The sequence below is a fragment of the Castor canadensis genome, chromosome 1, assembly GCF_047511655.1.
Source record: "Castor canadensis chromosome 1, mCasCan1.hap1v2, whole genome shotgun sequence".
Taxonomy (NCBI): domain Eukaryota; kingdom Metazoa; phylum Chordata; class Mammalia; order Rodentia; family Castoridae; genus Castor; species Castor canadensis.
Window position 1 is genome coordinate 12,345,354 of NC_133386.1, and position 17,254 is coordinate 12,362,607.

General features: G+C 39.0%; 1 long non-coding RNA gene across 3 annotated transcripts; it reads right to left on the bottom strand.

The window, feature by feature from the left end:
- Nucleotides 1-1,990: 1,990 nt before the first annotated feature.
- On the bottom strand, nucleotides 1,991-17,222 carry LOC141420666 (uncharacterized). Of its 3 annotated transcripts, none has more exons than XR_012445186.1 (4): nucleotides 17,063-17,222; nucleotides 16,260-16,462; nucleotides 11,963-12,040; nucleotides 1,991-3,122 (listed from the first exon to the last, which is right to left on the bottom strand). It is a non-coding gene; the product is annotated as an uncharacterized lncRNA (long non-coding RNA). The 3 variants fall into 3 exon arrangements; XR_012445185.1 differs by having other exon boundaries at nucleotides 16,983-17,222; XR_012445187.1 differs by lacking the exon at nucleotides 16,260-16,462 and having other exon boundaries at nucleotides 16,983-17,222.
- Nucleotides 17,223-17,254: the final 32 nt, after the last annotated feature.

Genomic DNA, 17,254 nt, shown 5'->3' on the forward strand with positions numbered 1-17,254 from the left:
TGGTATATTTGTAATCATTATAGAATGTTCTCAGTGAAACCTATAATCCTTTTCTGTCATTGTCCTCACCTCCAGTCTCATCCCCTCCCACCTATCTAATGGCATTTCCTAACAGAGTATTTGGAATCCCCTTATTCTCCATGGCATCATTTATTTGCCAAGCTTTGGTTCTGTTCGTGAGTTCCTGTCACACCCCATCTCTTTCATCCTTCTAGACTGCTTTGCTACCATATACTGTGATCCCATCCTCAGAACCCCAGGGCTGCAGGCTGCAGAAGATTTCAGAGTTGGGCTGTAGATCCCAACAGTGTGTAGGTAAGAAGCTGACAACCCCATGTTGAAAAAGGGAAGGAAGCCAATGTTCAGGGACTGTCATAAGGGAACCATCAAGGTTAAGAATTGGCCACCCTAATTCTCTGAGCTGGTCAGGTTTGCTGAAGGACAGGAGTGAGGAGGGACAGAACCTGTCACAGCACAGGAATACCCCTCTGGTTCCCATTCACTGACTTACAGACACCAGGTTTCTCAACTGGCTCACCTTCAGAACCCAGGATGTCATGGGCATCTCTGACTCCCCCCACCCAGTGTGGGATGGCCTCATATAATTAGTCTACATTGATATAAATTGTAGGAGGGTAGTAACATGCCATTTTGCCTGGAGTTATCTAACCCTGCCCAGGATCATTCTTATTTGATACCAATAACCCTGTGCAGTGGGCATATTGTCATGTAATATTCTGTTAATGACATATAACACATACTGTATAAATGATATCTAACACAGAGGGTCTGTGAGTCTATGGTGTGACTTGAGTCCCACTGCTAGCTAGTGATCAAGCCAGAACTCTGACTCAGGTCAAGAAAGCAGAGAACACTGAGGTCAGGGAAGGCAGTGAACTTGGAGTAGAAATGGGAGACGGGTGGGGAGCAGAAGCTGGTGAAGAGGGAAGGAAAGGGAAGATGGGAGTCATGAAAACAAACTTTGTCTTCCCTCATCATATTGATCTCATTGGTCTTCACCTCTGTGCAGTCAATTAAGAGCTGAGCACAAAGGTCACCTGGGCCCTTTGAGGGGCTGCTTGCTTATCTCAGCAAGAATTATTAGCTGCAATTTTGAAAACATGAAAAAAGAATCCTATTTTTGGACATCCCTTCTTTCAGTCTTTGTTTTAGTCAAATCATCAAATTCTGTTGATAAGGAAGTTGAAGGGACTGTAAAAAAAATCCTTCAGCTGTGTTGACATTTGCCATCAACTCTGCTTCTTCAAGAAACCTAGGGAAGCTTTTTTTGTTTCACTTGGAATAGCTGGGTTCTGTTGTTTCATCTTCATGTCACCTATAAAATACTCTCCCACAGAATATGAAGTATTGAACTGCTTCTCTGCCAATTCCGTGCTTTTCTCATTTGAAAACTAACAAGTGTTCATTTGTAAAAAATGAGACAAAATCTGTTGCTTTTATATGATAAAATATTCTTGGCCTACTCTTAGAAGTTAAAGAATAGTTATTCTCTCAAGAAAAATTCTTTTCTCTTGCTTTTTGTTCTTGCTTTGTGGTTTCTGTGTTTAGATCATTTTTCTTTTTCTTTTCCTTTTCCTTTTTTAATTTTTTTGGTGGTACTGGGGGTTCAACTTGGGATCTTGCACTGGACCATAATTCTCCCTTCATTTACGCTTTCCATGTGGCTGGGATGACAGGCTTGTATCACCCTGCCCAGCTATTGGTTGAAATAGGGGGTGGGTAGTGGGGGAATCTCATTAACTTTTTGCTGGGGCTGGTGTTAAATTGTGATCTTCCCAATCCTGTAACCTTGAGTAGCTGGGATTACAGGTATGAGCCACTGCTCCTGGCCCTCAAATTATTTTTCTGTATGTAGAGCCAATATTATGCCATTTACAATACAGTAAATAGGTCTCTGAATCATCACATCAGTAGTTTTCAAATTTTTAAATCTTAGGATGTCATTATACTCTTAAAAATGATTGAGAACCCAAAAAACTCTTATAAGGGTGTGTGTGAATTATATCTACCAATATTCACCCATGACAGAAATTAAAATTGGGAAAACTGTGAACTATTTACTTGTAATTCATTTAAAATAGGTGTGATAACATTAAGTGAAATAACACATTTTTAAACATAAAAGTAGCTATACAAAATAAAAAGAATTCATGAGAATAAAGGTATTGTTTTACATTTTTGCAGTGTGTTACACCTGGCTTAACAGAGACAGCTAGATTCCATGTTAGCACCCAGTCTATTGCTTTATCACTCATCATACAACCTGCAAAACTCTACTGGGAAAAAGGCAAATACCTTCTTAGTGCTATTGTGAAAATAATTTTGACCTTGTGAAGCTGCTGAGAGGAATTAAGGATCACAACTGGTCCACAAACCACACTTTGGTAATTGCTACACTAAGTTACAACAAGACTTAAAGGAACCCTAAGAAGTCATCACTAATGGGCATGGTCACACTTACCTTTCCAAAATGTTAGTTATCTGCAGGTGCATCTGTAGATTGCCTTTCTGTGACTGTGATATTGAGTCATTTCCTAAGAAGTCTTCCTTCCTTCCTTCCTTCCTTTTCCTCCCCTCTCTTTCTTTCTTTCTTTTGTATATACAATCACTTATATATCATTACAAGGGTTTAGCATTTAGGGAAAAGCAATATAATAATGTGATTAAGGAAAACAGCTTTATGAAGAGCAAAATATGATAGTGCTATCACCTGTGTTGAAAACAGTAAGATGAGTTAGCAAAAGATGTTCTATTAACTTTCTAGAAGAACATATAAAAAAACCAATCAGAGTTCCTTTTAGACTGATAATGGGGGAACAGGAAATCAGGGGAGGGAAACAATGGTCATCATTAATAGCTCATGATTTATGTTTTAGCCAGGTGCATTATTTGTTTCTCAATTAAAATATGTAGTTAATTAGGTAGAATATCCCTGATCTGAAAGGATTGGGACCAGAGTTTTCCAGATTTTGTAGTTTTTGCATAGATTATAGTTGTCAAGGATCCCTAACTTGAAAGGTTGCACAATCTGTCATATGCTTGAAAAATGTCAGGTTTTGGAGCATTTCAGATGTCAGATTATCGGGCTACAGGTGCTCAACCTGTAATGACAAGAAAAAGAACAAAGTCATGAGGATTTGAATGATTTAGATGAGAACCTGCTTGCCATTTATTAGCTATATAACTTAATCTCTTTAATTCCAATTTTTTAATCACTTTGTAGATCAAAGGCTTATTTGGTAAGTCAATATCATTTTTAAATTTTCCTTTTACTGAGTGTTTCTGAATGTTCATTAGAAGGATTGAGTAAAACAACAGCAATCATACTCTGATCACTGAGCTTTGTTCAAAAGTCTAGATTATTCTACCAATTTTTGACAGTGTTTTACTATTTTTTTGCCTAACTTTGTTTGTGCTTGACTTCCATAATCACACATTTCTGCCTCACACCTATTCATTGTCATCCTTAATCTCCTTAATCTAGGGTCTAGCTCTTAGATCTTGGTCATTATGGACCTCATGGTTCCTCTACCAGAGGGTGGCACCCATAGCTCGAGGTCAGCCAGTCTGAATTTGACATGTGCCTTATCTTTCTATTTTGAATATGCCTCATTCCACTCTGACAGTACCATATTGGATTTGGGGTCATCTATCTTCAGGAAGCTTCTTATCTCTTGGATTTTTCTACTCATCTGGGATAAAGGTGTAAATTCTCATCCCCCTCATTTTGATTTTGTGTAGATTCTTGTATTGGGCACATTACTCACTTCTCTTTAAGCTAATGTCCATATGACTACGTACTAGATATTTTCTAACCCCTCCTTTGGGTTGGCTCCTTGGTGGTCAACTCTGGGTGTGTTATGAGGGTGTTTCTGGATGAATTTAGCATTTGAATCAATGGACTAAAGGAGATGCCCTTCCCATGGCTCAGAACCCTAAGGGAATAAAAGACTGAGTAGGAAAGAACCCTTTCTCTCCGCCTGACAGTCTTCACATTGAGTCCTGAGGCTATTCTTGCCTTCAGTGTTGGACTCTGACTAGAACTGACATCACTTGCTCTCTTGATCTGGACTTGGACCAGAACATACTCCATCAGCTCTCCTGGGCCTTAGGCCTTTGTATTGAGGCTGAAAGAGTCCCTTGGCTCTCCTGAGTCTCCACCAGGCTGGCTACAGAGCTTAGACTTTTCAGCCTCTATCACATGACTCAATTCCTTCTAGTAAATCTCTCTACATGTGAATATATGTAAATTAAATACGTAAGTAAACATATATAAATTACATGTATATAATCTCCTATTAGTTCTGTTTCTCTGGAGAACCCAGACCAATACAAGAATGTATTGATAATACAAAATATTACCTTATACAGCTAAGAATTCTAAGCTAAAGTTGAACATATTCTTGTCAGTACAAGGTTATCACAGTGTTTAAGAGGTCAAACTGTGTAAACAGACTTCCTGGATTTTAATTCCAATTCCATCATTTATTATGTGGTCTTAGGCGAAATACTTAACTGCATTAAATCCAGTTGTAAAAAAAAGGTTAAAATATCTTCTTCAAAGAATTTGCTTGGAGGATTAAATGACGTGGATATGATAGCAAAAGGTCTCAGTGAGTCAGGGTAAAGAAACTCTCTCCGGTCAAGTAAGCTGCAACCTATAAAATGTGTTTAAACCCATCACTTTGGAAATGGATATAATAATAATAAGAAATAAAAAATTAGTCACCTATTAAGAAAAACAAAGACCCAATTCATTATCTTGAAAACTATGTAAGGGGAAAAGTTAAGCATTTATCTTGTCTTTCTTATGCAAACTATACCATTGGGCAGTCAAACAGTAGATGGGAGAAAGAAATCAATTTATAAAATGATTCCACTTAATAAATAAAAGCAAAATGGTAGAATCAGAACATCACCATTTTGCCCACCCCAACAAATCAATAGTTCCATGAACTGAGCATCAGCAGCTGCTAACATAAAAAGTCATGAAAACCATATATTCCTCCTGAAGAAAAACCCCAAGGTCACTAATAGACTTTGCAAAGAGGTCAGACCTCTGTTCTAATCTAATCAACTTTCTGGATCCAGAAATTTGTAGGAAATGTGGAGGACAGAGAAACACGTTGAACTTGATTGTGAATATGCAACAATATCCAGAGTGTGGGACAAAGATAAATTGTAAGGAAAAGGAAGGGAAAGAGGAGGAAACTGAAGATTGTAGATTGAAAGATATAAAGTATAAAAAAATGGACAAAATGAAACTAAAGTATCTAGAGATGAAGGCTTGGATGATAAACCAAATCAAAATGAAGAAAGAGATTACTATGTAAGTCACAATGTGCTTGCTTTTAGAGAGGGGGCTGTGATAGGGTGGACCACAAAGAAAGGACTTCTGAGGCAGCTGACAAAATTCTCTTCCTTGGGTGATTTCAAGGCTATTTGCCTGTAACACTTTACTAGACTTCACATTGTTTTGAGTGCTTTCCTGTAGCTGTTTTGTTTGAAAATAAAGATTAGACAGCTCTATAACATTGACATATCAGTCTTACAGCCTGGGAGATGAGATTGGATGCAGGATTTCTCAGAGTACCATATTGGCACTGTGTGGTCTTAGAGAGTTAATTGGCCCTTAGCTCACGACTTACCCTAACTACACCTTCATCCCTAGCTCCATCCCATACTTGTATAAAAGCATGTGGACATCCAAGCTACTTCAGCTGTACCCTACTACACAGTCATACCTTGGAACTATGGGTATGCATGATGGCAGCTGCCTTTGGAAGGATGGACCCAGAGAAGAATCTGGCACAGGCACTGAATATAGACTTAGGGCTATTTGGGCAGTGAACTGATTTGGTAGGGCTGCCGTAATGATGTACCAGAAATTGATGATTAAACAAAAAGTTTGTTGTCCCACAGTTCTGGATGCTGAAGTCTAAATGAAGATGTCTGTGGGCTGGTTCCTTCACAGAACTGAGGATGCCCTTCTTGGCTTGCCGACAACCAACTTCTCTCTTTGTCTGTTCATGTCATCTTCCTTCTCCCTTTGTCTGTTTCTGTGTCCAAATTTCCTTTTTTAAAATTAGGATACTGGTCATATTGGATTAGGGCCCACTCTAATGACCTCATTTTAACTTGATTATATCTACAAAGATGATATTTCCAAATAAGGTCACATTTTGAGGCACTGGGAGTCAGTAATTTAGCATATCTTTGATTGGGGGGACACAATTCAACTCTTAACAGGCAGGCATGGTGGAGTTCTAGCTACTTGGAGCTCAGTGTACAAGGGATTGCCTGGGTTCCAGGTTAGCATGTCATGTCCTCTTAGGTCCATAGATGTCTTCCCTAAAGGAAGGACCAGAGCCAGAGGAGGGCTATCAGAAGCTCCTCAGCAGTGTGTCTGTTAATCATGAACTCTGTAATATGGAATATGTAATTATAAACTGTAGCAAATTCTGCCCCACCCTTTCACTCAGCCCTTACCATTTCATAGCAAGTTGGCTTTATGACCTACTGCCAGCAGCTACATCGCTTTGTCTGAGGACTTTCTTTGGCTGAAGTAGCCTGTTCCATGCCAGGAATGACTGAGGAGAGCTGGCATGTGAATATCCCAGCTCCCTCCCTCATCCCTTGGGAGAGAGAGTTCTAGGGAAAGGTCAACATATGGATCAAAAATCAGACTTTTTCATTGCAGAGTATTAATAAAAGATACTTGTTTAATATGAAAACAATTAACATTGAACTGATATGTATATGTGTGTGTTTGTGTGTGTACACTCATTTACACACATGCACATGACCAATGCGTATTAGGAAAGTTGATGCCAAGAGAATAGGGAATGGTAGTTTTCTGAATGATTTTCTTTCCCCCAATAATATGATGATTTGAGAGCATACAGAAGTACATAGCTCGTGATGCTTTTCTGTATTTCAGTGTCCAAACTAATGGACCAAAGGAGAAAGGTGATTATTGTTTGACAGATCCCATCATAGTAAGCATATACCCCACAACTTGCTCCCTTGCTGCTACCTTTTGTAAACACAATAATTCATAAAGAATTCAATTGTCATTTTCTATCAAAAGTGGAACCCCATAATTAGGATTCAGTTTTCATAACCCTGACTTAATAATTGCGTACTATCCATTTCTCTCCATTCATTCTCTTTTTCTTTTTGATATTTCTAGGAGTGTTTTTTTTTCAGGACATCTCAGCCAGTCTGGTGTTAGCTCAACCAACTCATACAAGGACCTGTCATTAACTTTTCCACTTCTGAAAAGTGATTTCTGATTTCCCCATCTTCCATAGTTTGCATCTCTGTGATATAATCTAGCCCAGAAGCTGAAATAACACATAATTCTTCCAATTGCTTAATAGACTAATGTGACGATTTAGTTTACTTAAGTAAAACTTTTTGGCGTAGGTTATATTTTATTTTAGAAAAGATGATCTAATTTTTTAAATGATATTTTTGTCATTGGTATCACTTGAACAGCAGAAGCTGGTGGTAGACATTCAACTCCTTGTCAGATGGATAATGAGGTAATCACAGGCTTTCTAAAGCTGTATTAGATCTGAATGATAAAACACACTGTAGTCATTGAGTGTGCATTTCTTTAGTGCTGAGTGAGTGCAAAGAAAGTAAAAAGACATGACTGCCATGGGTGAATACAGAGGAAATTGTATTACTTGAACAAAGAATCAATTAATAGAAAAGGATTCAGTTGGACACAGTAGAAAATAATTAGATTGATTAGATGGGTCTTTGGATGCAAATAAGCAAGCTACTGAAATAAAGAACGCATACTGTCCTCTATCTGCTCAGTAGCACTCTCAGGAAGCAACAGCTTTCTAAGTGTCAAGAATGCACACTGCACTGTTTACTTTGGTCTGAGGAGACTTACCATGTTGTACACCTGTGACAGTTCCTCAGCATGCTCGAGTTGTTAAGAGTGAGTTAACCATGTTTAGAGAGCCGTGAATCCGTTCATCCATACTAGATTCTTTGTGTGCACATGTGCACTTTTATGTGTTTGGTTATTGGGGTTTTATTCTTCATGGCACTTTCTGTTATCATACTTGATTACTGGTTAACATGATGTGGAGAAATTGTAGAATTTTATCTCCAGTTTTCCTTTCCTTTCATAAATAAATAGACCTTACAGATTTTGTACCTACATAATAAAATTATCATAGCATTTGAAAGTTGTTCCACCTTTACCACAAATATCATTGTCATTTAGCCTCTTTGTTGAAGTTTATGAGTTTGCCACTGATGAAAGAAATATTAGTCAGAAAGGCTTTTTATCTGCTACTTCTTTATCTGATAGACATTATGAAAAATTCATCAGATCAATCATAGATTCAAAAACTGAGTCCCTCCTCTGTGTCATGCACTGTTTTTCACTGTCAGTGTACAGCTCTAAAGAAAACAGAAATGTCCTACGTGGTAATGAGTAAATTCATGTGTGTGTATTGACATTTTCTATGTTTATGTGATAGAAACCTTAATGTAGAAATAGATGAAGTAGTCTATATACCTTATCTATTGCTATTTAATTTACCCTAAAACTTCACAGCTTAAAATAATTAAATGTTTATTATTTCACCTAGTTTCTGTGATCTGGGAATGGCTTAGCTGGATGGTTTTGCTCAGGGTCTTAGGTTGCAGTCAGAGTTGACCAGGCCGGCAGCTATATGAAGGTCTAATTGAGGTTGAAGGGTAGTTTCCACGGCTTGCAAGTTATGGCTGGTCGCCAGCAGCAAGCCTTGATTCCTCACGTGGCATGTCCCCCCAGGGCTGGTTGAGTGTCCTCATAACATGGTGGCCAGCTTCCCCCATGGGGGAGTGATTTAAGGGAAAGATGGGCAGAAGCTATCATGTCCTTTATGACCTAGTCTCAAAAGTCATATATCTTGACTTCTGCCACGTTCCGCTAGAAGGGAGTCACACACTCAAGGGCTGGGGGCTTAGGCTCTCTCTCTTAAGGTGGAGATACAAAAAAATTTTTGGATTTTAATTTGTTTCGAGTCAAGGTCTTGCTATACATACAGCTCAGACTGCCCTCAAACTCAAGATCTTTCGCCTTAGCCTCCTGAGTGCTGGGATTATTGGTGTGTGCCATCATCCCCAGCTGTAGAAATATTTTAAAACCACCAAAATTACCTTGATATGTTTAAAACAAATTGAATTCTGTGCTTCAGAGACTTAACATTTAGCTTTGACTTATTTTATTTCTGTTGTTTGCTGGTATATAATGCCTTTTTATGCCTTGCTTTACATATGTTGTTTATTATTTAGTAATATTATTGTTGAAAGTTTAGATCTCGTTCTTTTTTTAAATCGTATTATTCTTTTTTCTCGGGGGGGGGCAGAACTGGGGTTTGAATTCAGGGCTTTGTGCAGGTGCTCTATCACTTGAGCCACACCTCCAGCCTTAGCTCTTTTGAAATTTTCTCTTTTATTACTCTGGTTGTTACTAAGCTGTCACCACTATTTAGAATTCGTGTAATGTGAACATTGAGATTTGTCTTTTCATTTCTGATATTATATTGATAAATAAAAGATCACAGATTTTGTATTGAACATGATTGTCCTGAATGAAAGGGATACTAGAATATATGACCTAGTTGTAAAGTAGAGATTGATGGTGACTTAGCCTCTGGACCTTTAAAGATAAAGGACCCCTGTGAAGGACATAAGGCCCCTCTTCACAGGAGGGAATGCTTTTAAGTTTCTTGTAGATTAATTAGTAATTGGAGATAACACCATTCCTTGAATTGTTCTCATTTTTACAACATGTAACTGCTGAATCAAGTGCTATAAGAAGAAGGAATGAGAAAAAAATATACAAGATATTTAGATAAATCTCAGACCATGTCAGTTATGTGGGAATCTCAACCTTTCTCCTAGATTCTGTTCTAAATAGAAGTAGCTGTTGATGGGGTCAGATCGTAAAGAAAAAAGAAAGAATTGGAAAGGTACTTTTTCTCTCATTTCATTGAGTATTTGAATATTCTTGAATATTTGAGACATTTCTAGTTATGAAGTGACACCTAGACCAAAGTGGATGGAGGCTCCTTTTCTTAGAAAGACACAATATTTTATAAAGTGAGTGCTGAATGAAAGGAAAGCAAACACTGCTTAAAGTCATACCCGGAGCCAGAAATTGCTTTGGGTAGAGGGAAGCAAACCTGAGATGTATTTATGTTGATTTTCAAGTGGTGGCAAGTGGTTAAGTTTATGATGACACAGAGCTAGGAAAATGACTTTGCAGCTGATTCTGACTTCAGGAGAAGTTTCGTGCATCATTGCTTGATGAAGGGGTGTGGGCGGAGCTGCTAGAAATTGCAGTACATTATTCTGGAAAAACAAAACCATTGATTTTTCACTTTTTGTAAGATAGTAATTTTAACTAAAGGTCATTTTGTGGGTATGTTTTCATATGGGGGGAGGCAAGAACCACAGAAATGAACAGAATATAAATAGTAAAAAAAAATCCTGTGAAATGAAAACTCAAACAATTCTTTCCTATAAGACCTCTGGGTTGTGGGGAAGGCAGAGTGAAGGCAGTTGAAAGTTCGAAAGCAGCTTGGATCCTAAAGGAACTTGAGGCACTTCACTTCATGGAGGTATATTAGTTAGGGGTTCCCCAACAACTCACACGATCTTGGAGGCCAAGAAGTCCAACAGTAGGTGGAGAACCTGAAAAACCAATGGTGTGATGCAGTCCTAGACTAAAGGTCTGAGAGTTGGGGGAGCCCTTGGTACAACTCCCTGTTATAGTTTGAATGTTTGTGTCCTTCAAAAATCATGTTGAAATTTGATTGCCAATGGAGTGGTATTGGGAGGGAGGTGTTTACAAGCTGATTAGGTCATGAAGGCTCCACCCTCATAGGGAATTTAATGTCTTAATAATGGGAGTTTTCTCTCTCTCTCTCTCTCTCTCTCTCTCTCTCTCTCTCTCTCTCCTTTCTCTCTTCTCTCTCTCTCATTTTCTCCTATCTCCTCTTTTTCTCTCTTCTCTCCCTCTCTCTCTGTCTCTCTCTTTCTCTCTCTCTCTCTCTCCTCTTGTACCTTTTGCCATGCAAAGACACAATCAGTGCTCCTCCTCTCTGGAGGAAACAGCAATGAGGCACACCTTAGGAGCAGTAAAACTGGACCTCAACCTGCCACTGTCTTGATCTTGGACTTCTCAGCCTTCAGAACTGTGAGGCAATAGATTTTTGTTCTTTATAATTTGCCTAGTCCATGGTAATCGGAATAGCAGCACAGACCAGACCAAGACACTCCTAGTCTGAAGCGAAGAGCCAGGTGTAAACCTGGAGTCAGAGGCCTGACAACCCTGAGCCCCAGCGTCTAAGGACAGTGAATGACGGGTGTTTCAGGTTGTTGAGGGAAAGGTTGCCTTTTGCTGCCTTACTGTTTGACTTAGGCCGGCCACCTGTCCACAGTCTACTCAGTCTACTGATTCACAGGTTAGTTTCTTTGAGAAATATCCCCAAAAATACACCCAGAAATCAGCCTTACCAGCTCTGTGCATGGCACATACATTTGTATGAAACATCAAATGACACATAAAATTAACTAGGTGACTTTTCTTTCTTAAGAAAGAGTTACAGTTGACATCTGATGACTAGTAATAGCAATAAGTATTCTTTCTGTATTTAATACTTCTATTTATTTTACATTAATAGTGACAGGAGTGAAATCCTCAATTTGATAACCAATGTATGGTTTGCTATTACATTATCAATAGCTTCTGATAAATTGCATACCTTTATTCTGTGTTGACATCTATAAAAAAAGTACAGAATCCTAAATCTCCTTTTTTTCTCTTTCCTTATTGCTATGCATTCCCTATTTTTAAAGTCAACGTCTCCCAAACCAGTCCACAAGTGAGTTTATAAAAGCACTGGCAGCCATGTAGACTTACAGTAGACAGGAAAGAATTGGTCAATCCCTCATTCAAGAATGGTCTCCCTCTAGCTGCCTGCATCAACAGGTTGCTTACCTAAAAAAGAGAATTTTAAAGGTAAATGGGTTTTTAATGCTCCTTTGGACCCAAATATTCAATAGATAGAGGCCCAAAGAGGCTGCCTTGCTCAAGTTACGTGGATAAGACATTGGGATAATAAAGTTAGTTTGGAATCTCAAAGAGCTCCCTTTTAAAACATGATTTTTCAGACAGAAGGGATTAAGAAGCATTTAAGTGACCATGAAGTCATGTACCAAAGTCATGGACAGGAAGGGGAGAAGTGCTGACTTTGGAAGAGGAGGTGGAACAGCAGACCTAGCAGACCTACCCAACTGCAACCTGGGTCGTCATAGGGGAGGCCAGCCTCCTACTGGCACTCCTCCTATTTTTTTCTTTCCTCCATTGGTTGGTCAGCATGTGGCCACAAGGGACATAATTTGGAGATGGACAAAGGGAAGCCTGGACTTACTTCCTTGGGGTTATTAAGGTGCTACCTTGGCTCCTCTCCACCTTGCGTTGGGGGATTTCCTGAGGCTGGAGTCCTATGGATTTAACCTCCAAAGGGCTTTCTGTTGGTCCCTAAACTGAGGTTTCTCCAGGTCCTGGAATCTCCCTCCTCCACTGTACTCCAGCGGCTGCCTGCTGATTAAGTCCAGGAAAAGTGGAAAAGGAATGGCTATTAGTCCCATCCATCATTGAGACAAAAATTTACATGGAATTCAGATGGAAAAAAAGATTCATTTTGGGAGTTTTTCCAGAATGGAATGCATACATATTACAGAAGTTTCTGTCAACAATTCCTATTGCTATAACTTGCAAGCTGGTTGAAGGTCTCAGCCACCATTCTGCTGACTTTTTGGCAGCAGTGTGAGTTTTCCTGTTCAGTTAGACCTTTGGGAGTGTTACAAGCCTATGGAGTCATCTGACTCCCTACAGGAAAACACTGATTGGTATTAATTTTCATCATTTCCCTTTTGATGTTGAAGTAGACTGAAACACTTCCTGCTGTTCTAATATGTTCTTTTTCTTTCCACTTCCCCCACCCTAAACGATTATAGTATTTCTGAATGCAAGGGGCAAGTTTGGAAAATTAAGAAATAGGGTCCTGTTACAGGCTCATAGGTATCACGATCCCAAATGGGAAACATGAAAGTGCTTTTAGTGAAAATCTGAATGTGCAGACTAGTAGTGGCTGAAGAATTTAAATTCCCTGGGTAGGGTAAAACTAGAAGGAATTTTCTGCCTTTATGTGCAATTTTAGCTAAGTAATAGAAGCACAATAAACTTCTAGACTGAGCTCAAAGTTCACTAAAGCTGTTTAATCAGGGTTTGGAGGATTTAAATATATATTTCTATTTGATTTGAAATGGCATTATAAAATACTTGTGTTATGTCAAACTCATTAGAGAAATATAAACCACGTATAACAATTGTTTTTGTCTTTATTGTTTACACTGTAGAGAATTTAAAAAAGCTAGTTTAGTGTGTTTTTGAGATTCACATATGTGTTTTATTTCTAACGCTGAAAGTTTACTTGGGGTAATTTTATTATTATTATTATTATTATTATTATTTTAGGTTTAGAAAGACTTCCATTAATCCTTTTTCATCCTGAGGCTTTCTCTGTCGTTGTCAACATTAAACTTCTATTTGACACAAAAATAGAGTCTGAAATGCTTTGTATTATATTTATTTGTCCAGAGATTGTAATTCTCACCAAATTAAATTGAAATTGCAAGGACAATTGGTGGGAATGACATTCTGTTCTTTTTAGATACTCTGCAATTTGATAGCTGGAACAAAAAGTAGCATAAATCCATGGGAGGATGGATTGTTCTTTCTTTGTCTTTGCAACACGCGCTCTCCTTAGCTGCAATAAACTGTCACTCTTTTTGTGGGTATTGCCAAAATACGGCTACACATCCTTGAAGATAGAACTAAACAGTGCCAGTGTCTCCCTTTTTATCAGAAAAGTTGAATCACCTTCTCCAGGTATGATTTAAAGAACGTGAAGCTTTTGAATCTTTACCTAATTGACATTAAAGTTACAGATAAGCCTTGGTAAAAGAAAGCCCAATGTCAACTTTCCTTCTGCAGGGTGATTTCATTAAAGTACCTGAATGATCAAAAGAATTCAAATAAGTAAGGCAGCACCTATTTTGTTAAAAAAAAAAAAAAGAAGTTTGTAAACATTACTACCTGAATTACCTGATGGGAAGCTAGTGTATTTAGGAGATAAGGACATTACTGTGGTGTGAAGAATCCTCACCAAATGGATTGAGTGGAAGACAAGATCCCGAATCAGCCTGGATAATTGAGTTAACTGACGGCTTTGCAGTGAGGTAATGTCACAGATAAGAACCTCAGCTTGAACTGTAGGATTTCCCAGGCAGCAAATCTCACAATCATTTGTCATCTCTCAAGTTAGAAGACAACACGACAGACACACATGAGAAATTTATATGTGAAAAACACTGAATAATTTTAAATGCTCTGAAAATAGTCTAAAAAAAGGCAAATGATGAGAAGAAAATGATCGCCAAAGAAGGCCCTAAGTTGTGAGAAAATGTGACTATTTGGTGCAGTTTCCTGTATTATCATTACTTTTTCTTTTTTTTTTTCTGGAAAACATTGTTTTGAATGGGGTGTGGGGGGTGTGTGTGGGGAACTGGGTATTTTGCTTTTCCTGTTTATTAAATAAATTATAGTAATAGCCATAAACCCAAAATACTCCATCCCTACTTCTGAAATAAAAGTAACAAACTTTGGACAGGCCCAAGATGTTAGTATCACTTTGATCCTCAAAACTCTCTTGATTAGGTTTCTCAGGCCACTTTCTTTGATTAAAGATTACAGAAGAAAATCCTTCCTCAGAAAGTCACATGATGTCTTGAATCAATAATAGCCACTAGCTATTTGGTTCTGAGTCTTCCTCACACTTGTTGAGTATCTTACAAGTACTTACTACATATTTCATTGATTGAATAATTGATCTAAATATGCAAGAAGGCACAGAGTCTGAAAAAAAAGGGGCAGAAGAGACATTTTGGAGACCTGGGTTCTGTTTAGTTCTTTTACACATTTGATTTTAAAAAAGATTTATTCAGCTCCTTGTTAAGTGGAAGAACTGTAGTTAACATAAAGGTGCAGCCAACAAGAGCTCTGTTGTAGAAAGATGCAGTTTAGCCACTGTGCATGGGCAAGGGAACACTGTAGCAGCAGGTAGAGAAGAAAAGCTGGCAGCTTTATAAAAGATCATTTTGTATATGTATCGATTTACAAAACTGTCTAAAATCCTGCCTTTATTATGCCAGGAGTGACTTTCTATGTGACGTTTACCTTTCAGATAGGAAGCCAAGCCTCCCCAAAACTTTCACATGCTAACAGCTGTAATTAAGGTGGAAGGCCTTATTTAAATAGTAATTAGCCTTCAGGACTTGGAGGGTAAACAAAACACTAATTCATTTAGATAGTTAATTGGTCTTCCTCTTCAGCCATGCTATGTTATGAGCTGAGCACAGACAGTGCACCCACTTGCTGTGATGACATTTTGCAAACCCATGCTTGATTCCTGATTTTTCAGCCTTTAACTCTCTAATAACGGCTAATACAAACGAATGTGAAGACAACAAGCAAAAGTCATTAACATTTGACTTTTCTTCATAATTACGATTATTTTATGAACTGATTTATGTTATTCCAACATACTTATTGAAAGCCCCTTGTTGTTTTGTACATAGGAGTATTTTGATTTGGAGATAAATTATGTGGTCACTTAATTATAATCACAGGTGACACAGTGATTGCCCAAACTGCAGGGATAAGATTGGTTTACATTTTCCAGTGAGCAAATATCAACGTCATTCTCCCTGCTTCCTGCCATTAAGATGGCCAAGAATAGACAGTACATTTCAAAGGTATTTTAAAAAAGAGGACAACTACTCTACTATTGCTCTTGCCAAGTTTCCAGGTCCGTCAATTACTTTTGCTTAAAAAAAAATCACTATAATTGATATCTCTGTGTTGTGCTTCGGCTGCCTTGTAGATAAATTGCATGGTGGGAGGGCATCTGAGATTCCCTTCCCTCCCTCCCCCCCTCCTTCCCTCTTTCCCTCCCTCCCCCCCTCCTTCCCTCTTTCCCTCCCTCCCTCCCTCCTTCCTTCCTTTCTCGCCTTTCTTTCTTTGCCATTCTCTTTAAAAATTAGCATAAAATAGCTGTGGGGGGATACAGTATGACATTTACATATGTACTTACATATATCTTAATTACATTCTTTCTTTAATGTGTTTCTTCTGCTTCATCACCCCACTCATCACATTGTAGAACCGTGCCTGCCTAGGTGATAGGCGTCTTCGCCACATGCTAAGAAGTACCTCTCACAAATACTGGATGAGTGCAGGGCTGGCGCGTAGGAGGAGCTCGTGGATATTGATTGAATGATTAGCTAGATGCCGGAGCTAGTTGGTAGGAAGAGGGAGAGAAAGCTCCGTACAGTATCGAGCAGGTTCTGCCCTGGAGGGGTTAATAGTCGCCAAGGGGAAGACGGAAGTCAATAGCCGTAATTGAAAGTAAGAATCAGTCAGGGCCCAGTGACTCTCTCGGCAGGTGTGGGAGGTAGAGCAGGGAGGGCTTGAAGGAGAGGTGGGAATTTAGGATTTCCCCCGGCTCAGGATTAATTCTGGTCCCAAGTTCAGTCCCGTGAATACGGAAGGGCCCCACCCCCGCCAGTACTGGAAGCTGTGCACACGCTTTTTTTTGGGGGGGAGGGGCTGGCTAACAAATTTCCCCTCAGGGTTAATGACTAATTCAAACAACATTAGATCACTTTGCAAACATGAATATTACAATATGGCAAAAATATAACCTGAAGAGCTGCCAATCTGTTATTAAAATGAGAAGTTAAAATATTGCAGTAGCATTAAAAAGAGGAGTTACACTGTCACCTTTTCATCCAAAACATAAATAAAATCCTCTTACTTTAAGCACTATGGTGGCACAAAACCTTTACACCGTACAGAACGTGCAGACTCTGCTTTTCAGGATTTTTAGACTCTTACTTATGGTGGCTCATCCGGAGACACTGTTCCGCCTCCCACAGGACCTGGGCCTCGGGCGAGCCAGCCGGCTCCCCAGGACGCACGCCCAGCCTCTGCCCACCCCACGAAAAGGAAAGTGGGGCGGGGGACGCCGCGCTAGGGCGCCAGCCGGGTTCGGCAGAGAAAGTAACCCGAGCCGGCCGATCGGGGCGC